The sequence below is a fragment of the Lolium rigidum genome, chromosome 2 (genome assembly GCF_022539505.1).
Source record: "Lolium rigidum isolate FL_2022 chromosome 2, APGP_CSIRO_Lrig_0.1, whole genome shotgun sequence".
NCBI lineage: Eukaryota > Viridiplantae > Streptophyta > Magnoliopsida > Poales > Poaceae > Lolium > Lolium rigidum.
Genome location: NC_061509.1, coordinates 121,252,353 through 121,278,949, shown reverse-complemented (window position 1 = coordinate 121,278,949; position 26,597 = coordinate 121,252,353). Strand labels below are relative to the sequence as shown.

The window sequence follows — 26,597 nt, the reverse complement described above, 5'->3', positions numbered from 1 at the left end:
AAGATTAGTAAGAGGCTTTGAAATCTTGGAGAAATCTTTAATAAACCTCCTATAAAACCCAACATGACCAAGAACACTACGAATACCTTTAACATCCCTCGGATAGGGCATCTTCTCAATTGCTTCAACTTTAGCTCTATCAACTTCAATACCTCTCTCGGAAATTTTATGTCCCAATACAATTCCTTCATTAACCATAAAGTGGCATTTCTCCCAATTAAGAACAAGGTTAGTTTCTTCACATCTCTGCAAAACTTTATCAAGGTTTCGCAAGCAACTATCAAAAGAATTCCCATAAACAGAAAAATCATCCATGAATACCTCTACAATACTTTCACAAAAACCATGAAAAATAGCTGACATGCATCTTTGAAAAGTAGCAGGAGCATTACATAAACCAAAAGGCATACGTCTATAAGCATAAGTTCCATAGGGACAAGTAAAGGTGGTTTTCTCTTGATCTTTAGCTTTAACAGCAATTTGTGAAAATCCAGAATAACCATCGGGAAAACAAAAATGAGTATTTTTAGACAATCTTTCTAGCATTTGATCAATAAATGGTAAAGGGTAATGATCTTTCTTAGTAACTTTATTAACTTTTCGAAAATCAATGCACATTCTATACCCTACAACCACTCTTTGAGGAATGAGCTCATCATTATCATTAGGCACAACAATCATACCTCCTTTCTTGGGAACGCAATGTACGGGACTAACCCATCTACTATCAGCAATAGGATATATAATACCAGCTTCAAGAAGTCGTAATACCTCATTCCTTACCACTTCCTTCATCTTCGGAATTAGACGACGCTGAGGTTCAACAACAGGCTTTGCATCATCTTCCATATTAATAGCATGTTGGCAAATAGATGGAGAAATCCCCTTCAAATCATCAAGAGTGTAGCCAATAGCTCCTCGGTGTTTCCTCAATATTTGCAATAATCTTTCTTCTTCAAACTCTGTAAGCTTAGAACTAATAATAACAGGATATATCTTCTTATCATCAATATGAGCATATTTAAGATTATCAGGTAAAGGCTTTAAATCAAAAACAGGATCTTCCTTTGGTGGCGGTGTTGTACCCAAATCTTCCACCGGTAAATCATGCTTGAGAATAGGTTGGCGAAGAAAAATCTCCTCAAGTTCATCTCTTTCTTTCCTAAAAATTTCACTCTCGCTATCCTCCAAATGTTGCCGCAAAGGATTGTTAGGAACAAGAACAATAGATGCACACTCGCTCCATTTTAAAATCATTACTAGGCAAATCAGCTTTATAAGGAGTTTTAGTAAATTTAGAGAAGTTAAACTCATAAGATTCACCAGCAAATTTAGTCAAAATTTTCTCTTTCTTGCAATCTATAATAGCTCCACAAGTATTTAGAAAAGGTCTACCAAAAATGATAGGACAATAATCACTAGCAACAGTAACCAAGTACCAAAAAGTCAGCAGGATATTTAATCTTACCACATAGAACTTCCACATCTCGAACAATACCAATTGGAGAAATAGTTTCTCTATTAGCCAGCTGAATAACCACATCAATATCTTCAAGTTCACATCAATTTCGTGCATAATCTCCGTGTAAAGCTCATACGGAATAGCACTAACACTTGCACCAATATCACATAATCCATAATAGCAATGATCACCAATTTTAACAGATAGCATAGGAACACTAGCTTGTTTGGGTTTATTAGGATGTGAAACAATATTAGAAGCATCTTCACAGAAAATAATATGACCATCCTCAACATTTTCAGTCACAAGATCTTTAACTATTGCAACAAAGACGTTCAATTTTTATTTGTTCTTCAGTGTTCTCTAGGTTTCTTTTCACTTTTATGAACCGCACTATTTATAACGAGTACTCTTTCATTTTAGCGAGGAAAGGAGTTTTTTCAATATAAGCTTCAGGAATGACACGATCGGCAGCTTTCAATTACAACACACTTATTAATAGATGAATCAATTTTATCTTTGTATGGTTCATGATACTTATCAAAATTCTTCTTAGGCAATTCATAATGAGAGGCAAAAGCTTTATAAAGATTTACAAGCAACTTGGGAATCAAGACCATATGTAGCACTCATATTACGAAATAAATCAGTATCCATAAAAGCTTCAATGCATTTATAATCATAAATTATACCTGATTCTCTATCCTTGTCGTTCTCCCAACCTTCAGTATTTTCTTGGATCCGATCAAGAAGGTCCCTTTTAAACTCTTCTTTGTTGCGTGTAAATGATCCAGAACAAGAAGTATCCAAGCAAGGTCTTGTCTTGAAAAGAAAGTCTTGCATAGAAATTATCAATAATAACATTACCAGGAAGCTCATGAATGGGGCATTTGAGCATTAAAGACTTCAATCTCCCCACGCTTGGGCAATACTTTCTCCATCATGAGGCCAAAAATTATATATGCGATTCCGATCCTTATGAATTTCACTTGGAGGATAGAACTTAGAATAAAACCGGGGCACAATATCATTCCATTCAAGAGAATCCCCATTATCCAAGTAATTTATACCAATGCGCCGCCTTACCGGACAGCGATAAAGAGAATAATTTCTTCCTCACTTCATCCATAGCAATACCTGCACATTTGAATAACCCGCATAATTCATGCAAAAACAGTAAATGATCACCGGGGTGGACAGTTCCATCCCCTTCATAGCGGTTATCCATAACACGTTCAATAATTTTCATAGGTATTTTATATGGTATCACTTCCTCACCTGGCGCCTCATCTACTACCGTTGCAGTAGTAGTAGATTTCCCAAATAGAAATTGAAGAGAAGATCTCTCCATAATGACTTATGGCAGCAGAGCGTAAATAAAATCAGCACAACAAGAAAGGTTTTCCTTACCAATTCCACTTACCAATAGCGCTTAGCTCCCCGAGCAACGGCGCCGTAAAATAGTCTTGATGACCCACAAGTATAGGGGGTGTATCGTAGTATCTTCGATAAGTAAGAATGTCGATCCCAACGAGGAGCAGAAGGTGTTGACAAGCAGTTTCGATGAAGGATTCACCGTAAATGCTCACGTACAAGTATTCGGGGGTTTTGATGTAACAATTGAATAAAGTACGAGTATGTAAAGTGCGAGAGTAACAATTGCAGCGAGTGGCCCAATCCTTTTTAGCACAAAGGACAAGCCGGTTTGTTTACTTATAATGACCAAACGTTCTCGAGGACACACGGGATTTTAGTCTAGTGCTTTCGCTACATACGGCTAAATAATCTTCATTGTTATGATAAGTGTTGTGTGGGTGAACCTATGCTAATGTACCGCCCTTCCTAGGACTAAATACATACTTGTGATTATACCCCTTGCAAGCATCCGCAACTACAAGAAAGTAATTAAGAATAAATCTAACCACAGCCTTAAACTCGAGATCCCGCGATCCCTCCCGCATCGATATACCAACGGGGGTTTAGGTTTCGTCACTCCGGCAACCCCGCAATTAGCAAACGAATACAAGATGCATTCCCCTAGGCCCATAAATGGTGAAGTGTCATGTAGTCGACGTTCACATGACACCACTAGAAGAATAACACCACAACTTAAATATCACACCATTGAATATTACTCAACCATAGTTCACTACTAACATTTAGACTTCACCCATGTCCTCAAGAACTAAACGAACTACTCACGAGACATCATATGGAACATGATCAGAGGTGATATGATGATGAATAACAATCTGAACATGAACTTGGTTCAATGGTTTCACTCAATAGCATCAACGACAAGTATGAATAGATACCGGGAGAGTTTCCCCTATCAAACAATCAAGATCAAACCCAAATTGCTACGGCGGTGACGAGGTGCTGCGGAGGAGATGGCGGTGATGATGGTGGAGATGATGATGATGGTGATGGAGATGATGTCCAGCTCGATGGCGGTGACGATGGCGTCGATTTCCCCTCCCGGAGGGGAATTTCCCGCGGATTCCTGCCCGCCGGAGAGCTCTTTCTCTCTCGGTGTTCTCCGCCCGCGCAGGCGGCCGTAACTCTTCGTGAGGTACCCCCGTGGCTTAGGTCTTCGGGACGAAGGATTTCGCGAAGAAAAGGAGGCAAAAGAGGTCGTGGGCCCTCCACACCACGTGGCGGCGCGGCCCACCCTGGCCGCGCCGCCCTAGGGTGTGGGCCCACCCTGGCTCCTCCTGGCTCCTCCTTCTGGCTTCCTTCGTCATCTTGAAAAATAGGATTTTTGGTATAATTTCCTTCCACGGTTGATCTTCCGAAATATTGCGTTCGACGGTGCTTTTTCCAGCAGTAATCCCGGCTCCGTGTTCGATCCTCCAATAATGATGAAACATGCAAAATAGATGAAATAACATAAGTATTGTGCCCCAATATGAAATATATCAATGAATAACAACAAATTATGATATAAAATAGTGATGCAAATTGGACGTATCAGTAGGTTTCCCACCTATGGGAGGTTTTGTTGTTGGGGTCTTATTCGAAGACTTGGACTACAACTCTTGGGGATTTCCACCTATATAATGAGGAGGAGAGGGAGGGGCAGCCACTCTTGGCCGCACCACCTAGGGCTGCCCATGGCCGGCGCCCTAGCCACCCCCTCTCCCCAAACCCTAGCCTCTCCTCCTCCACCACTTCTCCCGCATACGCTTAGGCGAAGCCCTCGCCGGAGTTCTCCATCGACACCGCCACCACGCCGTCGTGCTCGTCGGGATTCCGAGGAGGATCTACTACTTCCGCTGCCCACCGGAACGGGGAGAAGGACGTCGTCTTCATCAACACCGAACGTGTGACCGAGTACGGAGGTGCTGCCCGATTGTGGCACCGTCAAGATCTTCTACGCGCTTTTGAAAGCGGCAAGTGATCGTCTACCGCAGCAACGAGAGCCTCCTCTCGTAGGCTTTGGAACTCTTCAAGGGTTAGTCTCGTTCATCCCCTCGTTGCTACCATCTTCTAGATTGCATCTTGGCTTGGATTGCGTTCTCGCGGTAGGAAATTTTTTGTTTTCTATGCTTCGAATCCCTACATAAGTTTGATACAACCTGGTTGCAAAATGAGGAATTCCTGGAAAGAGTTTCTGAAATCTGGTTGCGGCCGGTTAATAGTAGTGACCCTATTGATGTGCTTAACATCAAGCTTAAAAGAGTTAAAAAATACTTTAAGGGTTGGGGTTCTAATTTGTTTGGTCATACGAAGAAAAAGAAAAGTGAGTTAAGAAAAGAACTTGATTCCCTGGAACAAATGGAGGAAATCGCTGAGTTGTCCCCTACGGATGTGGTGAAAAAGACTCAGATTATGGTTGAGCTCTTCAATATTCATGCTGAGGAGGAATCCTATTGGCACCAACGATCACATGCGAGATGGTTGATGCATGGTGATCAGAATACCGCGTATTTTCATAGAATAGCTAATGGGAGGAAAAGAAGAAATACTGTTCATTCCCTTGACAACGATGGTGTCCTTGTAGAGGGAACAAAAGAACTTTTAGCACATGCTACTGACTATTATAAAAACCTTTTTGGACCGGCACCTGGTAATTTGTTTAAGCTTTCGCCTAGCTTGTGGAGTGAGGAGGAGATGCTAAATGAGCAAGATAATAATGACTTGACCAGACCCTTCACGGTAGAGGAAATAAAAAAATGCTTTGTTTGCTATGGAGATTAACCGTGCACCTGGTCCGGATAATATTCCTACGGAGTTTTACCAACATTTTTGGGAGGTGGTGAAGGATGATATTATGAATCTTTTTTATAGTTTTCACCAGGGTTCTCTTGATGTGCAACGTCTCAATTGTGGGGTGATTACTTTGTTGCCAAAAATGGCTGATGCCAATAAGATACAGCAATTTAGGCCCATTTGTTTGCTTAGATGCATTTACAAATTGATTACAAAAACTTTGACTATCAGGCTAGACCCTTATGCTTCCAAATTGTTCAGTGTGCAGCAGAATGCTTTCATTAAGAATAGGTTCTTGATGGATGGGGTTTTCTCCTTGCATGAAATCATGCATCATGTGCATGTTAAAAAACAAGTTGGCATTGTTTTGAAAATTGACTTCGAAAAAGCGTACGACAAAGTAAATTGGGACTTCCTGATGAGTTGTCATGAGGCAAGAGGTTTTAATCCCCTTTGGTGTTCTTGGGTCAGACAATCTTTACATAACGGAACAGTGAGTGTGAAAATTAACAACGAGGTTGGACCCTATTTTCAGAGTGCGAAAGGTGTGAGACAAGGGGACCCTCTGGCTCCCTTTTTGTTTAACATGGTTGGTGAGTCGTTGACGAAAATGGTCTTACAAGCGCAACATAATGATTTGTTTGAGGGGTTGGCTCCCGATCTTATCGATAAAGGTGTAGCTATTCTACAATATGCTGATGATACGGTCCTTTGTTTGTCGCATAATCCTGAAAAAGCTATTAACCTCAAGCTGCTGCTGTTTATGTTCGAGCTTATGTCGGGGCTGAAAATAAACTTCATGAAAAGTGAAATTTTCACTATCAACGCTGATAATGAGGTGACACAGTTCTACTCGGATTTGTTTTGTTGTCAGGTTGGGCAGCTCCCTATGAAATATCTTGGTATGCCAGTAACCTTTGCCAACTTAAAAAATGTGGATTGGGATTTTCTTGATGCCAAGATGTTGAAAAAATTGGATTCCTGGATAGGGGACTCAGCCACTCTGGGTGGGCGCCTAATCCTGTTGGATTCCAGTTTATCTGGTATCCCTTACTTTTACATGTCCATGTTCCTGTTGAAAAAAACCTTCTTAGAAAAACTTGATAAACATAGAAGGAGTTTCTTTTGGGCTGGAAAAAAAAGAAAAGAAAGTATTGCATGGTTAAGTGGACAAGAATCTGTCGATCTAAAAAGAAAGGGGGCCTTGGGGTTAAAGATTCGAGGAAGCAAAACATTAGCCTCTTGTGTAAGTGGTGGTGGAAGTTAGAGACTCAAAATGGGTTGTGGCAACAAATTATTAAAGCAAAGTACCTTCGTAATAAGTCGGTGGCGTCGGTCAAACCTAGGGTGCATGATTCTCCTGGGTGGAAAACCTTGTTGAAAGTAAAGGAATACTATTTTGCGGGGAGAAGGGTTATCCTGAACAAAGGGGACTTGGTGAGGTTCTGGATTGATCCCTGGCTTAATAATACTCCCTTGGTTGAATCCTTCCCTCCCTTGTTTGACATTTGTCAAGGGCAAGATTGGACGTTTGAGAAAGTCATTGATAGTGGAATGGATGTGCCTTTTAGGAGAAGGATGCCTCCTGCTATGGCTGCACAATGGGAGCATATTAAAACTTGTGCTTTAGCTCATCCTTCTTCCTCTATTGCTGATGGGATTTCCTGGAGTTTAAATACTAATGGTAGATTTTCTACCAAATCAATGTATCAAAACCTTGAGAGATCCTTGGCCGACTCACACAATAAGTGGATTTGGAAAGAAAAACTCCCCTTGAAAATAAAAGTCTTTATGTGGCAACTTTTTCAAAATGCCATCCTGACAAGAGATAATTTGAAAAAAAGGAAATGGCCTGGATCACCTCTCTGTTCCTTTTGTGATCAACACAAATCGGCAAGACATTTGTTTTTCGAATGCTCCAATGCCAAGGTGGTTTGGGGTACTTTGGGAGGAATTTTAGGAACTAATCTTTGTCCTTTATCTCTTTGGCAAAGCATTGCTTGGTTATACCGATTCTATCCAAAAGGAAAGAGATTTCATATGTTTTTGCTTGCTGCTACTTGTTGGGGCATTTGGAATGTGAGGAACAAAATTACCTTTGATCATGTTATGGTTCGCTCTCCCTTGGTGTCAATTGCAACGATTTGTTCTTTCATGCATTCTTGGGCAGGTTTGTATGGTGCGGAGGATGGCGACAAGATCAAAGCGGGAGCTGATCAAATTCTGCAGCGTGCATCTGCTCTGCACACTGAAGCTCCGCTGGCACCACTAACTCCTTCGGCCGGGTAGAATATGCTGATGATTACAAATGGCGGTTCTTGAGTTCGGTGTTGGGATGTCTTCTTTTGGATGTGGTGTAGATGGCGGCTGTCTCTTGTCATCCCGGATATCTTTCGTGGTTGTTCCCTTTTGTTTTCTGTAGTATAGGGGTAGGTTTTTTGCCCCGTAGCTTGGTCGTCGATGTCGAGATCAATGCAGCGGGTTTTCCTACCATAAAACTGTACCGTCTGTTAGCTGGGTAACTTATTCTTTCCCTTTTATCGTTCTGTTCCTTTTGTGGTGCTGGTTGTAAGACTGAACCTTGTATTTCCGTTATGCTTATAATGGAAAGGGGAGAGAATCCCAGATGGAAAAAAAGTGAATTGGGATGAGAAATAGAAGCACGGGATGAGAGAGCAGAAGCACAGGGGATGAGTTTTGATTTCAGATTCTATTTCATCGATGTCTGTTACAGAAGCAGAGCAGGGTATTTAACACCCACAACTCGTACACATAACTCAGCCACATGCGGCCAGCCAACTAAGACAACCGGCTCAAATGCACGCAGTGCACTAGATAGTCATTACATTAACTCTCATTCAGTTTCGTCAGGGTTGCTGTGATGACAATGCCCTCTCCTTGAGAATATGCTCCTTCCCAAATTTTTGCTTCTGGAAACGCATGCGAAGAACGTCGCAGTACTCCCAAGTAGCTGCCGCATCAGGTAGAGATGACCACTTGATCTGGACCTGAACCATAGAAGAGTTCCCCTTTTTAACCATGCGTCGATCAAGGATTTCCACCGGCTGAATCGGCAAGGCAGTAAGGTATGGAGGTTGTGGCAACTCAGAGAACACAGGGGAATAATCTGGGGTAAAGGGCTTCAGCTGCGACACATTAAAAACTGGATGAATTCGGCTGTTCTCCGGCAAAGTGAGTTTGTACGCCAACGCACCAATCTTTTGCTCAATTGGAAATGGTCCAAAGAACTTGTATGATAACTTCTTGCAAGGTCGATTTGCAATTGTAGACTGAGCGTATGGTTGTAACTTCAGCAACACTGATTCCCCGACTGTGAACTCTCTCTCAGTACGATGACGGTCTGCTTTGCGCTTGAATCGCTGCTGGGTCAAATCCAAATGATCACGCAGGCGAGCAGTATGTTGTTCCCATTCCAGGTCTGTCCCAGGTGAATCAGACTACTCCCATGCCAGCATTTGTACCCAAATTGGGCTCACGACCAAACAAGGCTTTGAAAGGAGAACAATTCAAGGAAGAATGATGAGCAGAATTGTACCAAAATTCCGCAGCAGGTAACCAACGACGCCATTGTGTGGGGGTGTCATGGATCGCGCATCTCAAGTACATCTCCATACACTGGTTGACACGTTCAGTTTGGCCGTCGGTTTGTGGGTGGTATGCTGTAGAGAACTGTAGTTTGGTGCCAACTGCTGCCATTAGTGCCCGCCAAAGCGCACTGGTGAACACACTGCCACGATCCGAGACAATTGTCAAAGGAACTCCATGGAGCTTAACCACATTATCCCAAACGGCTCTGGCTACTTGAGCAGTAGAAAAGGGATGGCGCAAAGGAATGAAATGCGCAAACTTAGTTAAGCGGTCCACCACCAACAGGATGGAATCGAATCCATCAGACCTTGGAAGACCTTCCACGAAGTCCATTGTAATATCCTGCCATGGCTCAGATGGAATCTGTAAAGGTTGCAATTTACCAGCCGGTTTGATGTTTTCATGTTTCGCACGCTGACAGGTAGAACATTGGTGCACAAAATCATCCACAGCTGTCTTAAGTCCCCTCCAAGAAAATAGCTTCTTCAAGCGATGATAAGTGGCTGTGGCACCCGAATGCCCACCGACAACACTATTGTGAAAGGCACTGATCAACTTGGTTTGGAGTGTCGTGTTAGCACCAATCCACAATCTGCCATGAAGGCGAATCACACCCTAACGCAGTTCATATCCATCGTCATCAGGACTGTGTATGGCGAGCTTGGTGAGCATTTCCTGGGCATCGCTGTCTGTCTCATAAGAGTTTGGCACCTCATGCAACCAGCTGGGCTGACAAGTAGACAGAGCATTTGCAGATAGAAGATGCCCCACACGAGACAAGGCATCCGCCGCACCATTTTCAGCTTCCCTTTTGTACTGAAACCGAAATTGAAGCCCCACCAGCTTGGACATTGCTTTTCTCTGCACCTCAGTGTCCAGTTGTTGATCCTCCAAGTTACATAAGCTCTTATGATCAGTGACGATGACAAAGGGACCACGTTGAAGATAAGCTCTCCACTTATCAACAGCCATCATTACCGCAAGGAACTCCTTCTCATAGGTAGACAACCTCTGATTGCGCACACCCAATGCCTTACTGAAAAAGGCCACCGGATGATGATCTTGGACCAGGACAGCGCCAATCCCCGTGTCACAGGCATTTGTCTCAATAGAGAAAGGTCGCTCAAAATATGGCAATGCCAAAACAGGGGTGTTGAGCATTGCCAATTTGAGTTGATCAAAAGCATCTTGAGCAATAGGCGACCAAGAAAATCCTTTCTTCGTCAGCAATTGTGTAAGGGGCTTCGCCATTATGCCATATCGAGGGACAAACTTACGGTAATAGCCCGTAAGCCCCAGAAAGCCTCGCAACTCTGTTGCATTTGTGGGTACAGGCCAATTCTTCATTGCTCGAGTCTTCTCAGAATCAGTAGCCACCCCTTCCTGTGAAATAACATGCCCCAGGTACTCGATATGTAGTTGCGTAAATGAGCATTTGGATGCTTTTGCATAAAGCTTGTTTTGTCTCAACAGATCAAGAACACATCGCAGGTGCTCTGTATGTTCCTGCAAAGTTCGACTATATACAAGTATGTCATCAAGGAACACAATCACGAACTTACGAGTATACTCCGCGAAGATTGTGTTCATCAGGCACTGGAAAGTGGCAGGCGCGTTGGTCAATCCAAAGGGCATGACACGAAAATGGAAATGCCCGTGATGCGTCTTGAAGGCTGTTTTCTCCTCGTCCTCCTCCCGCATCCGAATTTGATGATAACCAGCATGCAAATCGAGTTTGGAGAAGAAGGCTGCGCCAGCAAGCTCGTCAAGTAACTCATCGACGATCGGCAATGGAAATTTATTCTTCGCAGTCGCTAAGTTGAGACGGCGGAAGTCGATACAGAATCTCCAGCTCCCATCCTTCTTTTTCACCAAAAGGACTGGTGCAGCTTATGGGCTCATGCTGTGAACGATCACGCCGGATAAAAGCATCTCTGAGACTTGCCGTTCGATCTCGTCCTTCTGAAGCGGTGAATACCGATATGGTTTAACATTTGGTGGTCCAGCTCCAGCCTCAAGAGTGATTGCGTGATCATACTGGCGATGTGGTGGAAGGCCTTTGGGTTCTGCGAACACATCCTCGTACTCGGTCAGTAATACTCGAACAGCTGGAGGCACGTCGACAGGTTCAGATATAAGTGTTTGACTGTCAGGTTCTAGCACTGCCATGGCCCAAATATCATTGTTGGCTTGTAATTGTGTCAACGTTTGTAGATCCATTGGTGCTGGTGGAGGAGTAGTGGACGGCTTGACACCATGTAACGTGATCCACTCTCCTTCATGATCAAAGGAAATGTGCTTATCTTTCCAATGGTAGCTTATTTCTCCTATAAATGTTCTAATACTACCCGGCCATGCAAGGGCTCTGAGAGGGGCAAATCCATCTGGTTCGTCCGTTCCACCAGTGCCAATCCCGCTTTTCACTGCAGCCGTCTGATCGGTCATTTTTTTCTCACTTTTTCCGTGTCCCACCGAGCCAATGACGGCCGGGGCCAGCTTCGTTTGGGACCCGGCCATCAGAGGCAGCCTAGGGTGCTCATTCGCGTCGCCCTCCGTCTCCTACCACGGGAGACGGTGAAAACCTAGATCGGCGTGGAGCCGTGGACGACCCCAATCCTCCCCGCCCCTCTCCTCCCCGATGGCGATCTCCTTCTCCCCCGCGCGGCGACACCGGACGCTCGGGACGGAGCGGCGCAGCGACCAGGCCGGCGCAGTGCCGGGAGGCGCGACGACGGCGGTTCTCGGCGAGAGCCGCCTCCCGAATCTCTCCGTCATGGCGCGAGCGAGCTCCGGATCGAGATCGAGCGGGGCGGCCGTGAGCGGCCGCGGCGTGCTCCGGCTCGGGGAAGGGGAGGCCGGCGCGAGCTCGGGAAGGGCGGGCGCGGGCGGGCTTGGTTGGGCGCGGCGAGCTCCGGCTCCGTCTCATGGGGCAGGTGGAGCAAGCACGACGCCGGGGCTCCAGCTCGTGGAGAAGAGCCGGTAGACAGAGGACGGCGAGCGACGACCGCGGAGGTACGTGATGACCAAGCCAGATCCACCTTCAGGTAAGGCTCGTCGCTCAATTGCCCTCATGGTCCCGTTCAATCCCCTCTCCTATAAATGTTCTAATACTACCCGGCCATGCAAGGGCTCTGAGAGGGGCAAATCCATCTGGTTCGTCCGTTCCACCAGTGCCAATCCCGCTTTTCACTGCAGCCGTCCGATCGGTCATTTTTTTCTCACTTTTTCTCGTGTCCCACCGAGCCAATGATGGCCGGGGCCAGCTTCGTTTGGGACCCGGCCATCGAGAGGCAGCCTAGGGTGCTCATTCGCGTCGCCTTCCGTCTCCTACCACGGGAGACGGTGAAAACCTAGATCGGCGTGGAGCCGTGGACGACCCCAATCCTCCCCGCCCCTCTCCTCCCCGATGGCGATCTCCTTCTCCCCCGCACGGCGACACCGGACGCTCGAGACGGAGCGGCGCGGCGACCAGGCCGGCGCAGTGCCGGGAGGCGCGACGACGGCGGTTCTCGGCGGAGCCGCCTCCGAATCTCTCCGTCATGGCGCGAGCGAGCTCCGGATCGAGATCGAGCGGGGGCGGCCGTGAGCGGCCGCGGCGTGCTCCGGCTCGGGGAAGGGGAGGCCGGCGCGAGCTTCGGGAAGGGCGGGCGCGGGCGGGCTTGGTTGGGCGCGGCGAGCTCCGGCTCCGTCTCATGGGGCAGGTGGAGCAGCACGACGCCGGGGCTCCGGCTCATGGAGAAGAGCCGGTAGACGAGAGGACGGCGAGCGACGACCGCGGAGGTACGTGATGACCAAGCCGGATCCACCTTCGGGTAAGGCTCGTCGCTCAATTGCCCCCATGGTCCCGTTCAATCCCCTCTCCAAGAGAAATTTCAATCCCCTCTCTATTGTGCATGGTTTTTACTCGTACCTTCTTTGGTTGCCGGCGGTGTGTTCTCGCTTTCGCTCATCCGCTCGTCCTCCGCTGCGGGGTGCTTGGCGACGCTGCTTGCGCTTCTTCCCCGGCCTTCTCGACTCGCATAGCCTGGTTTGTCTCCCCTGCTTCTTCTCGGTTATGTACGTTTCCCCTCCCTGCCTTCTACGTGTTTGGTGAAATGCCTGCATGGTGAGTCGTATGTGCTTCTGTCTGTTTTTTGCAGGTTGTTCCGTCCGTGGTGCTGGCCTTGTTCCACGATCTTATCTTTTTGCACGAGCTGGTTGGTCTTCTTTTTTTTAAAAAAACTCGGTTGGTCTTCTTCTTGACCTCTATCATTTCCCACTTTTCCTTGTTTCGTGAGATGCCTGCTTCCTAATCAGCAGTAAGCATTTGGTTGTTAATACCTCAAACACGTAAGCATTTTTAGATAGATAGTATGTGTATGTTTTGTTGTAGTAGAAAATACCGGTGCGGAATGATCTCGCATTGCCTTATAGAAAGTTCGTTCTTGTGTTGGCACATTTTGTTCTTGAGTCTTGAGATTAGCATGTTCTGTTCATACAGATTTAATAACGAGTTGCACATCAGCCATATTGAACAAGAAAAAAACACAAATAATTTAAGTTTTCCTTCCGTTAATTATATCCTAATTATTTAGGGACCAAGAGTACTTGTTTTCTTGAAGTATCGATAAATTAAAAATAGTTACCGATTAGGCTGAGGAATTCCTTGTAGTTTCTGCTGCTACTTATTATTGTAAGCATGCTTTTATAACTCCTTTTCTCCGATAACACATTTAATCTGGACCACTAACAAAGGGGTTTGGGGGTTTGAGTTGCAATTTGATGAGGTAGAGAGCTGAATGTCTTTTCGGATATTTTGGACCCTTGAATTAGTACTGTCGTGAAAAAAGTGATATATTTTCGGATATTTTGGTTCAGCTATATTATGCGGTGTCGCCCCTGTTATATTCCATCACACTTTTTGGTTCAATGCATTTTACTTCATGTAGTTAGTGCTGAGATAAAACTTGGTACTTTTCTCTTCCCTAATCATGTGTGAAAATTTTGCCTCTTTCAATCTACGAGGTAAATTTTGCTTTTTTCCCATAAGGTAGGTTGCCATTTTGTTGAGGTTAACACAAACTGTTTTGTTATTTACATGGAAGTTATTCAAAGCAAATTAAATGGTTTCCTATATGACCACCAAATTATGTTCGAGTGGTGTCCGCTTACGCTATTGATAGGTAAATTTTGCTTTTTCATAAGGTAGGCTGCCATTTTGTTGAGGTCAACACAAAGCTGTTTTGTTATTTACATGGAAGTTATTCAAAGCAAATTAAATGGTTTCATGTACGACCACCGGAGTATGTTCGGTGTTGTCCGCTTACGCTATTGATAGGGACATATAGTGGCATGGCCTTCCGTTCGTTTTGTTTGGTGCCTCATGCATTCTCGTTTTAAACACGCAGGTCTCGCCACTTGAGGATTTGCTAGGGCTGAACGGTGTTGTCTTCTCGCTCGCAGCTCCACCCAAGGTTTGTTTCTCCTTATTTAGAGCTCTTGATTTTGGTTAACCTTTTGCTTACCATCTGTTTCGTGTCATAGCTTCGTATCCGTGCGTTGTGTCTATGTGTTTACCATTTATTTGCTCCTCAATGTTTTACTACCGTGATCCACTGGATGTGCACTTGTTGTTTCCGTTTTTATTACTCGTTCATGAGGCCCTCGTTGCATGTTGTGCTCTGCCGGCTTTGTTTGACTTGCGTGAGGTGACGGAGGATGGGTCGGTTCGACATGAGGTGTACTATAGTGTATGTGCGAGTGAGTTTCTCCTTAAAATTGCTCGTGCCTATGCGTTCTTGCTGTCGTCATGGTTGGCCCTCGTCCCGCCCGTACAAGAGCATTCGGGGTGGCTTCTCGCTTCTAAAGTTCGAACCGGTGCGCCTAGGCGCCATAGAGCCCGGTTTGTGCCACTGCCGGCGCTCGTTGGGTTTGTTCTACGCAGGCCTCCCCAAAAGAAAATGTATGCGCTTCATTGTTTTCTTTTGGGTGCTTGGTGGGTTCCTTTTGTTTCAGCTTCTTAATGTTTGTGCGTGCGTGCTCGTTGCTGGTTCTCCTGTAGGGGATGGTTTCTTCCTCGTTGTTAGTCCAGAGGTTGCTACTAGAAACCGAAAAGGCGCAAGGTCATACATGATAGGCAGCGTGGGCGCACACCAGGTTGTTGTTTGCTCTTTCCCCTGTTACTTGCTTGGTTTAGCTTGCTGTGTGCTATTTTAGTTCTGTGAGATTTTATATGCCCATGTTTGGTACATATGCTCCATTTACTTCCCCCTTGGAGCCTTTGTGGGTTGGGTTTACAACAGAGGAGGTTGATATCTTAAAAGGTAATAGAAACCTCATGTGGCTTGTGCTGCCTGTGTTTGTTGCTATCATGTTTTTATTTGCTTGGTTACGAACCGAGAAAACCTCGTAGCCGGCTATGCGAGATAAGTCTTACTATGGAGGGCCGGACTATCGTTGTGGCCGGTGTAAGGCGAGTTTCGGTACCGGGAAAGGGTGAAGAGTGCGTCTGCGATCACCGAAAGGCGAGTTGTCTATAACAATTGCTGCAAAGGTGGGAAGGTCTTTATTGCACCTTTCAAGGAGCCGCCGGAGTTCCCGCGTGCCCTCCTTGATTTCGATGGCCCCGTGCGTAGCAAAGCATTTCTTGAGAAAATACGCCGAGTACAATTGCCTGTTCGCTTTCACCTCCATGGGAGCAACCATAGACCGTTCCGTGAACGATGGTGGAGGCCCAACCGTTTTTAAAATTGTGCGTTTTCGCGCACTCGCTAAGCTTCCTGCGATTATTAATAATAGCCTGTTACAAAAGACCATGCTAACTGAATGGTTTGTTGGTAATGCCAAGTATGCTAACGCCCGGTCTTTAACTTACTGTGATTTTCCAACAGAGTGGTCTTGGGTGCCAGAAAATAAACAATGGGTGCGGAGAAAACAGAGTGACAAAATTGGGAGGGTATATTATGTTCACCCTTCTACCGGTGAGCTTTACTATCTCAGAATGTTGTTGATGCTTGTAAAAGGCGCAAAGTGTTATGCCGACGTTAGGACTTATAATGGCGTTGTGTATGAATCGTTTAAGGATGCATGTGCTGCAAGAGGGTTGTTAGGCGATGACAGTGAGTGGTACTGTGCTTTCGATGAGGCTTTGAAGTGGGGTATGGGGAACCAGTTACGACAGCTGTTTGTTACTATGATTATTTTCTGTGGTGTCCTTGATGAAAATGGCTTTTTTGAGAAATATTGGACTTATTTGGCTGAAGACATCCAGTATAGGATACAATGTTCTCTTCATGATGCTTCCTATACTGTTCCCGACGATGAGCTGAGAAATATTCTTTTAGATGAATTATCTATTGTCTTCTCTAAGATCGGATGTAAAATTCTAGATTATGCTTTGCCTCTGAAGACAAGCTATGCTGCTGATTCGTGTGGAAATACCATGATTAGTGACGAGCTTTCGCAGGACTGTGAAACACTCATTAGGACCTCTGAGGCTATGCGACTTCAGCTTAATGAAGATCAGAAAATTGCCTTTGAGTCTATCGTAGATAAGGTGCGAGATGGTAAGCCTGGGTTATTTTTTTGTCTCAGGACAGGGTGGCACTGGAAAGACTTTTCTTTGGAATGCTTTGGTTACATATCTTAGGGGATATAAAAGAATTGTCTTGACTGTTGCATCTTCGGGTGTTGCGTCTCTTCTGTTGCCTGGCCGGTAGGACAACTCATTCTAGATTTAAGATTCCTATTAACCTAGATGCTAATGGGGTCTGTGACATTCGGAGGGGTAGAATGCTTTCTTCTTTGATTGAGGCGTCGTCCCTTATTATTTGGGATGAGGCCTTGATGACACATAGGAAATGCTTTGAGGCACTTGATCGAAGTTTGCGTGATGTCCTGTCTGACCATGACCCTTTGCTAGCTGATGAACCATTTGGTGGGAAGGTGGTTGTCTTGGGTGGTGATCTTAGGCAGATCTTGCCGGTAATTGAGGGCGGGACACGTTCCCAGGTTGTAGGTTCTCGCTATTACTAATTCTCCTCTATGGGATCATGTTACGGTTCTTCACCTTACTATTAACCGGCGTACGGCTGTTCAAAGCACCGATCCCGATGTGCGGTGTCGCGGCGCAGCCTTTGCTCGGTGGGTTCGAGCATCGGTGATGGCACACTTCCTGCCGTGGCGCGCCGGGGAATCGGACCCAACTTGGATTACCATCCCGACGATCATTTAGTGCATACTGATGGTGATAAAATAGGTGCTATTGTTGAGGCTGTATATGTTGATTTCTTGAAAAGGTACTCTGATCCGAACTATTTAAGAGAAAGAGCCATCTTGACACCGACTAATGAGGTAGCTGAAGATATCAATAGGCATGTTCTTTCTATGGTGCCTGGTGAGGAGAAGGAATACTTAAGCTGTGACTCTACAGGAAACTCCGCTGATGGGATTCGTAACATAGATATTTTTTATCCCGTTGAGGTCCTAAATACTATCAAGGTAAACAACTTCCCATATCATAGGCTGGTGCTTAAAAAAGGTGTTCCCATCATGCTTCTTAGAAATATAAGCCAGACAGCTGGTTTATGTAATGGCACGCGTCTTATTGTCACTAGGCTTGCTGAGAAAGTCATTGAGGCCATTGTGATGACTGGCTCCCATGTTGGAGATGTTGTCTACATACCCAGGATATGTCTTACAACTAGAGATCCTAAATGGCCATTTAATTTACACCGCCGCCAGTTTCCTATTAGAATATGTTATGCGATGACCATTAATAAAAGTCAAGGCCAGACTCTTGCAGCAGTTGGTTTGTATCTTAAAACTCCTGTATTCACCCATGGCCAGTTTTATGTCGCTGTGTCCCGTGTAACCTCAAAAGAAGCCCTAAAGATATTGATTGAGAACGAGGATGGCACGTGTGGTTCTGAAACTAGGAACATTGTGTTCTCTGAAATTTTTCAGGCACTTGTCGGCAGATAGTATTGCTCAGTAGTCTAATAATGTACATAGTTATAGTATATATGCTTTGGTTCCATGAAAGCTTTTGGCCTTTTGGTTTGGAATCCTGGTGTGTTTGTTGCATGCTTTTGCCGGTGTTCTATGTATAGCTTATCTCACTTCTATGGCTAATCTATCTAGCGAACGAGAGGTGCCATGGGTGTCTGCTGAAATATTCCAGTCACTTGTCGATGAATAATCTTTGTTGGTGCTCTGATTGCTTGGAATGTTGGGGTGTATATATTATGGTTTCATGCTAGCATTTAGTCTCCTGGTTTTGGAGGCTTTCGCCGCATGCTTCTGCCAGTGTGCTATGTATGGTCTCTTGCTTCGTTGGTTAGGCTATCTCGCATGTTTTCCCCGAGGCATGAATTTTCTCGAAAAATTATGCTTACGGTGTTTTGGTAGTGGCTGTTTTAGCAGCTGTTTTGATTTTCTACAAGGTAATGGCTCTATGATTGCGCTTGCTTTATGGTTCCTTTGTTTTGTCCTTATTCCTCTTATTTGCTTATTATGCTTGTGTTCACTCTGCTGCATCCTCCTGCTTTAATCGTCTTTGTTATGTTGATTCAGATGGCGTTCAACCTCGCTTTACGAGATCCACAGCGACAACCATCAGTGGACGATCTGTGTCCTTGTTTCTCGCATGTGGCACTATCGTGGAGGGACCGATGAAGGGCCTATTCAGCACACTGATCTGGTTCTACTTGACGTTGAGGTTGGTGTTATAGTTCTACGGTTTCCTACGGTTTTACCGTTTCTCGCTTTCTTCTTGTGCCGGCTATAAATTTGTTCTTGTTTCTTTAGGGAAACCATATGTATGGTCAGCTCCCTCCGGCTACATCTCGAACGGCTTAAGGATGTGTTGGAGGAAGGGAAGGTGTTTGTTATAAGGAAGTTTTTCACGTAACTGTCGAAGCCAACCTTCAGGCCTGTTGAGAGCCCTTTCATGGTTCAGTTTACAAGGTATACCACGGTTGAAGAAAGACCTGGGTTGGCGGATACATACCCATTCTGTAGGTACAGTCTTACTTCGTTTACAGATATCCCAGTCCCCTGTGGCCGTGCCGAACGCTTCATTGGTTAGTTTTATTGATTTTCTTCTCCTCTCACTACTCACGAGGCTGCTCCTATTCACCTTCTGTGACTACCTCTTGATTTACGGGCTATTTCCGTACGGATGTTATTGGGAAGATTGACATGGTTTCGATGTGATCCCTGTTCGAGTCAATGTACCAGACAGGTCGCTTCTAATACGAGGACTGTTATATCGAAGGACTTGTTGCAAGGCTGTTGTTCTCCTTTTCTCTGCGTGCGTGCGCTCTTTGTTGCCTATACACCTTCTTGATTATCTTCTCGTGTTTCATTGTACAGGGGCAATGAGCTTAGGCTTGTTCTTTGGGGTGACCGTGCGCTAGAGTTTGATGCAGAAGCGGTTCGTGCCATGGGTGTCAATGAACCGGTCATTGCTATCTTTGTGGGAACGCTGCCAAAGGCATCTCATGGTAAGTGTTGTGATTCTCACTTCTTGTAGTTGGTATGTTTATGCCTCTACATCTCTTCTGCTATAAGTATGTTAATGCACCTCTTTTCAATGTTATGTGATGGGTTGTTGTGTTTTGTTGCTTGCGTACACGAATCGTTTCATATGTTTTGTGCAGCCGTTCTCGGTTTCTCACCACTCGAGTATCTCTTGTTCCGCAATTTCTTTTTAGGTGTTAGAGGGTTGAGTGGTAGTTCTCGCCTGTCGTTGGTACATTGATGAGGACATACCTGATATTAACTTGTTCTGTGAGAAGTATGTTCTCTGAAATTAACATTTTCCTGTTAGTGCTGGCTTTTCTACCGTCTGCTCTATACTTACGTTTGGATTTTTGGAAATAGGCGCAGTTTGTTCCTCTAGCCACCTATGTCCCTACAGGGCCAGGTGCCATCGCGCCCCGAGTGTACGAGCCTCCCGCTGAGAAAACCCTCGAACAGCTGAATGAAGTTGATCCCTTCGTGGATATGGTCGGTTGTTTTGTCTCCGAAAAATCTCTTCATTACTGATTTATACTTGTTTTACATTTTTCTTACCTGGATCCAACTATGTTCCCAGGAAAAGAAATTCCTTTGCACTGCGACTGTTGACCGGCTCGGCGCAGACCAGCGCTGGTGGTTCGCTTCGTGCTCCGTGTGCCGCAAGTCCTCTAAGCACGATGGGTGCCGATTTCGGTGTTCGGGCAAAGACTGCGATTCTTCTGACGTTAGCCTAGCGTAAGTGCCTCGCCACTTGCCTGTTTTAATTCCCTGGTACATGTTGCCTAATCGTGGTTTGCTCCTTGCTTTCGGGTATTGCATCTCCTTCTTTGCGACCGATGCCACGGTGAATCTGAATTTGTGATGTTCGAAAAGGTTGCGGCAGGGGCCGTGGGCAAGCAACTCATGAACTTGATGCGGCAAAGATATCCAGGCTATTACACGGTTGATGAGTTGGCCAATGTTGCTAGACACGACACAGCTATTCCGGCTGAGATTGAGCGTCTCGTTGGCCACAAGTACAAGCTTTTAGTTTCCATTTCGAAGAAATGGAACTCGTGCAATAGCGAGAACCTGAATTTCCAAGTCCGCAGGATTGAGGAGACCTACAAACCCGAGTTACCTCCTCCGGCTTTTGCTGCTTCCTCGAGGTCTGCTGGGGCTTCATCGTCCGCCGGTGGTTCGGGTTCCGGGCTCTTGCCCTTAGGTCCAACTCTATCACATGTGCATCACATGGCTGCTACGTTTGGTGGATCGCATAGCAGTGGGAATGCAACACCCCCTTCTCCTATTGCTAGCCCTGGGACTCCAGCTAAAGGGTATTCTTGTTTTACCTGTTCTCGATGTGTGCACATCTTGTTTGTTTTGTTTCCATGTCATTGCCTAATTTATTGTTTCCCACATCAGTTCGTCTGCCCCTAAGCGTGGCACGAAGCGTTCTTTGTTTTCAAGCCCTCCGAAACGGAACACACAGTTGGCTGATGCTTGTGCCGCCGCAGCTGAAGAAGAGCCAGCGGTTAGTCTACGTGCTTTTAATCTTTGCCTGTGATAGCGTTTCCGGATATCCTTTCTTTACCTTGCATTCCTTGGCACATTTTCCAGACGTTGGTTGAGCCTGTGGAAGATGATGGTATAACCACTGATGTAGAGAAAAACGGACCGCCTCCAAACCCAAAATCTAAGAGGTATTCTTTCGTCGCCTATTGCCTGTAGGTTTAGGTATTATTATGTTTGATTTGATATTTTTATGTTTTCGACTTCCGCTTTATGCTCTAGGATGTATGTACCACCCCCTGCTGGACAAATAATCCATGAATATATTCTTTACGCCTTCTTTGGTTTAGCCTAAATACATGGTGCTACTTTATCTAAAGCCAGCCACGGGTACATGACATTCTTTCTTCCGTCTTAGGAACGCCAATTCTGCGAAGTCGGTACCTTGCCCAAGAAAGCGAAGCCGTAGACACTTGGACGATGTGTTTGTGGGCGGCGTATGTATATAAGGTTTGACTCTCTTGTTTTTTGCGCCTGCTTTTATAATTTCCCTTTCCGCTGTTCTGCGGGTGTTCTATCTTTGCTTGTTCTTTTCTCTCTGGGAATTCTTTCTTCTATCTCTGCTTTGGTTTAGCAAAATAATACCCGAAATTTCTTTTTATGTTGCAGCTGGATAGTTTCACTAAATACCTTAATAAGATTTGGCAGAGAAACATAATACCTTAATTAGCGGTTAGTTCACTAAGCCTTAACAGAACTTGGCAGAGAAACATAATACCCTTAGTCAGTGATTGGTTTACTAAGCTAAACTGCCATAGAGGGTTGCCCTCGAGTGAGTGATGGCTAATCACTCAAGATAGTGCGCATATAAGGTTAGAAGATCATGGAACTCAGCAGCGAGAATCGACGATGAAATGTTTGAATGGATATTAGCAACACTCATCATAACCTACATAATTCCTAGCGGGCAAACCTGCTAGAATTGGCCATTTATAGCATTTTCTTACGCACGGTCCCTTCTTGAGTAATGATAACCAAGAACCACAGAGCATCCGCGATACGGGTACATATATGCCATGTCTAAATAAGAAATAGTTCCATGTAGGTTTCATCGGCACGAGATACATGAAAATGCACTGCATCATTAAGATCAATGAAGGGAAGTCAAACAAAAAAAAGGTTCCTCCATTAGATATTTTGAGTTCGCATAGCCCAGAACAACCAGGAAACTCCTTATCTAGATCAAATAGGACAGGGTTGGAAACCAGAGGAAGGACTCTTCCTTACCTGACAAGTTTTCTTCTTGCCATCGATTTCAGCTATGATTGTTTTTCGTGCCCACTTTTAAGATTTCCTATTCCGCTATTTTAAGAGTGTTCGGTTTTGACTTGTTCCTTCCTCTCTCGGAATTATATTTGTAATCTCACTTCGGTTACTTCTCTTCTAGGCTCTCTCGGAATTATATTTGTAATCTCACTTCGGTTACTTCTCTTCTAGGCTAACAGATTATAACGGCTTCTTACATTCAGGTCTTCGTCCGCGCTGCCTTATCTTCAGCTATGGTGCCTTCTGCAAGCATGCCTCACATGGACCATCTGAAGAGCTTGTTAGTATCTTAGTAACATTACGTGGCTCGCCCTGTGCTGTTGGTCAGTGAGCCTTCCTTGCTAGATCGTCGGGTTACCGAGGCAGCCTCATCGTCTTGGTGCAAGTCGATGTCACCTTTGCACTGTCTATGTAAATGCCAGTGCAAAGCTTCTTTTGTATAAGCCCACGCTGTTTATGAAGCACGCTTTGCGGTACACCCTCCGTGCAAACGGGGAGGAGCCCTGCGAGTAGTATATGCGGTCAATGGGTCACCTTTGCACTGTCACCCCAGTGTAAAGCTTATTTTGTATAAGCATGTAAGGCACGCTTTGCAAGTACACCCTCTGCAAACAGGGGAGGAGCCCTGCAGTAGTGCGTGCCGAGTTCATGGGTTAGCTCTAGCTACCTTTGCTGATCTTATTGGCTGCTATTTCCTAGAACTGAACTTTAGTTGCTACCTACTAATATTACTGCCTGTTGTCCGAAACCCGTTGTCCGAAACTAAACTCGGTGTCCAGTCGTTTGTGCCATGGGCAGCTGCTCGAGCTTGCTGCTTTTGTATGGTTCCTGGAGCAATGAACTCATTTACATTGTTGGTCTTTGAGCCACTTCTCCGAAACTAAAGCTGTCCTTATGCGGAGCCGGCGGCTCGCCCGCTCCAAGCAGCTAGCAAGGTTAGCTCATCCTCTTCGTTACTTCTATTCTCTATCACGTTGGCACCTACAGGATCTTGATTTTGTATTTGCATGACATCCACATTATTTATCCACTAGAAAAAGGAACGGTTCGGCTATGAGATAAATTATATAAACATGAAATGAGTTCGGTTTTTTTAGAGAATATAGCAGCATTGTAATTGCCTTGCACTTACAGGCAACCAGAGCATTTCCTATCACTTTCGCTTACTACTACTATGCTTTGGAAGTGATTATAATCCGTAGCTATATAACAGGGTCATCTATAATTTATAATAATTATGCTTATTTCATAGGTTCTGATTTTGATTCGAAATCGATGCTCGCTTTCCTAATTCCCCTCGTCTACCAATAGTTCTTTGTTGCATATATGCACATAGCCTCAATGAGTAAGGTAACTAATACATGGTACTGGCAATATAGTTGGCGCATATGTTAGTGGCGGGGTCAGATTTTTGAAAAATGTGTATACGTCGATCCAAAAGATGGCTAAACATTCTGATTTCTTATAGGTATGTTGTCAATTATACAAATATTATGTAGTGGTAAAGCTTTTCCCCAAGATCATGATATTGTGACTTGGTTATGGCCGATGTCATGTACTATTCTTTATAGGAATAGCTCTTAAAAATCAACTAAAGGAAAATAAATTTTCCGACGATGGTGATGTTCTTTTATTTGGAAATGCCAACAAATATTGTGAACAGTATGTGGCTGCTGCTGATCAGTATACTGTCGATTCATTTATCTTTTATTTCTTACTGATTATCACCATGTACTTATGAGACATGGATTCAATTCAGACTTGCGCGATAGCGCAACGGGTCATCTAGTAGGGCTAAATGAATCCAGCCAATCCATGCCGAGAACAACATCGTATGCCCCCAATTCGAGCACCCGCTAGTCAGTCTTGAATTTGTGCCCCTGACTAGTCCATTCCAACTGTGGTAACATTCTATCACAGCTGACCAATTGCCCATTCGCCATTTTGACTGGCACAACTGGAATCTCTACAGTAGCAGCTCCCAGACGTTGCACAAATGCAGCATTAACAAAAGTATTGGTGCTGCCCGAGTCAAGTAAGAGAAGGATAACCTGATCACCCACTTGTGCTTGAAGACGAATACACGATGATGATTCCAGTACCGTGAGTGGCTTGAGCCGATAACATACAACAACCTGATGGAACAACCGCCACTGCCTCAGGTTCATCCAGAAGCTCCAATGCGTGCACAACATCGTCAGTCAACAACTCACCAAACTCACCCACCTGAATGGTCAGCAGCTGAGCTCCTTGCTTCTTACACTGGTGATCACGCGAGTATTTTTCCCCACATTTGAAACACAGATTATTAGCACGCCGGAAATCACGTAACTGTCGCTCACGGCCAAAATCATCCGCAGCTGCACGCGGTCCAGCTGGTTGGCGCAGAGCAACTGGAGCATGCAATGGTGGAGGACGGCCTGCTGGTGCCAGTCGATGTTGTGGACGCATTGCTGCGAGTTCCTCCTCTTGTATCTTAGCGAAAACAGTCGCTCGAGTGATGCTATTCGGCGCTTGGATGCGAACAGCGGTGCGCAGTTCATCCTTCAGACCAAGCACAAACTGAGTGACAAAAAATTTCGTGCTCAGAGCTGGGTCCAATGCCAACAAGTGATACATATACACCTCGAACTGCAGCCTATATTCAGCAACCGTCCCTGTCTGACGGAGTTGAAGCAGCTTGTGCATCTGCGTCTCAAACTCGTCCGGGCCAAACTCTTCCACAACATATTGCTTGAACAAAGGCCAAGAGATGTGCTGATGTGTCAAACGGAATGCCTGGAGCCACAGGGCGGCATGGCCATCCATGTAGAGAGAGGCTATCGTAACCCACTGCTGCGGCTGAACTCGATAGAGCTCGAAGTACGACACACAACGATCAAGCCATAAGTTCGGCAGAGAACCCTCAAACCTTGGGAAATTATGCTTTGGCGGCTTGACATAGGCACTGTCTCCTTCCAGATCCCCATGAGTTGTGGCCGCCACATTTCGTCGAACAGGTGGTGGGCATTGCTGCTGCTGTTGCGGCATCCCCAGCGTGAAGGCTGGTTTCTCTGGCATCAACGGCGGACCATCGTTGGCCAACCGCGCGTGCAGCGCAGACTCACTAGCTCGAGCCGGAGGCGGCTGCAGCACGTGCGATACCGTCGATTGCATCGTCAGCGTCCCGCCGCGACGCGCCTCGTCGATGTCCGCCTGAGTGACATCCAGCTGCTTACGCACGCTCTGAAGCTCGTGCGAAACCTGGGCATTGAAGGCCGTCTGCTCCGCATGTCGAGTGTTGCTCACCACGGTCTGATCATCGAAACGCTTGAGCAATTGCTCCAGGAGCGCCTTCGTGGACGCCGCGCTCTCCTCCAACGCCATCAGAACTTGCTGGGTCTGAGCCGAGGGTTTGGGTGGCGCCGTTGCGAATCTCTCCGGCAGATCGAACCAAGCTCGGGATTCTGCGCAGATTCACCGAAGCGAATCCACACCTGTCGCTCGGAATTACGGATCGATGCAAAGAGATGCAAAGGATCGGAAAAAAAATTGGAGGATTTTTCTGGCTCTGGATACCAATTTGTGACGACCAGATCAAGCGAGAGATCGAAATCGCACAGATGGGGGATACAAGTGAATTGGGATGAGAAATCTTAGCACGGGATGAGAGAGCAGAAGCACAGGGGATGAGTTTAAGAGAATTCCTTATTTGACACTACTTAAAATTTCAGTTCCTTATTTGGCCCTCGAAATTTTTTTCTTTCTTATTTGACATGTAAACTTTATTTTCTTCCATATATGGCACTGCCGTCAATTCTGTTAACTCCTACCGTTATGATTATTTTCCTTGGACTGTTATACCCCTGTCTTAGTTGACACGGAGCAAACTAGAAAAAAAAAGGGCGGTGCTTAGCGTCGGTCACCCGATTTCGGGATGAAAATCGGTCGTGGGCCCCGCATTGCTGCTGCATGCTCTGTAGAGCATGACGCCTCACTTCCCGCGCCGCACGCTTTA

At 45.5% G+C, this 26,597-nt stretch overlaps 1 long non-coding RNA gene and 1 pseudogene across 1 annotated transcript; one reads left to right on the top strand and one right to left on the bottom strand.

The window, feature by feature from the left end:
• Positions 1–8,541: 8,541 nt before the first annotated feature.
• Positions 8,542–25,966, bottom strand: LOC124690062 (annotated as a pseudogene).
• LOC124687154 lies at positions 21,022–21,713 on the top strand. Its single transcript, XR_006998116.1, has 3 exons — positions 21,022–21,296; positions 21,383–21,465; positions 21,693–21,713. It is a non-coding gene; the product is annotated as an uncharacterized LOC124687154 (long non-coding RNA).
• Positions 25,967–26,597: the final 631 nt, after the last annotated feature.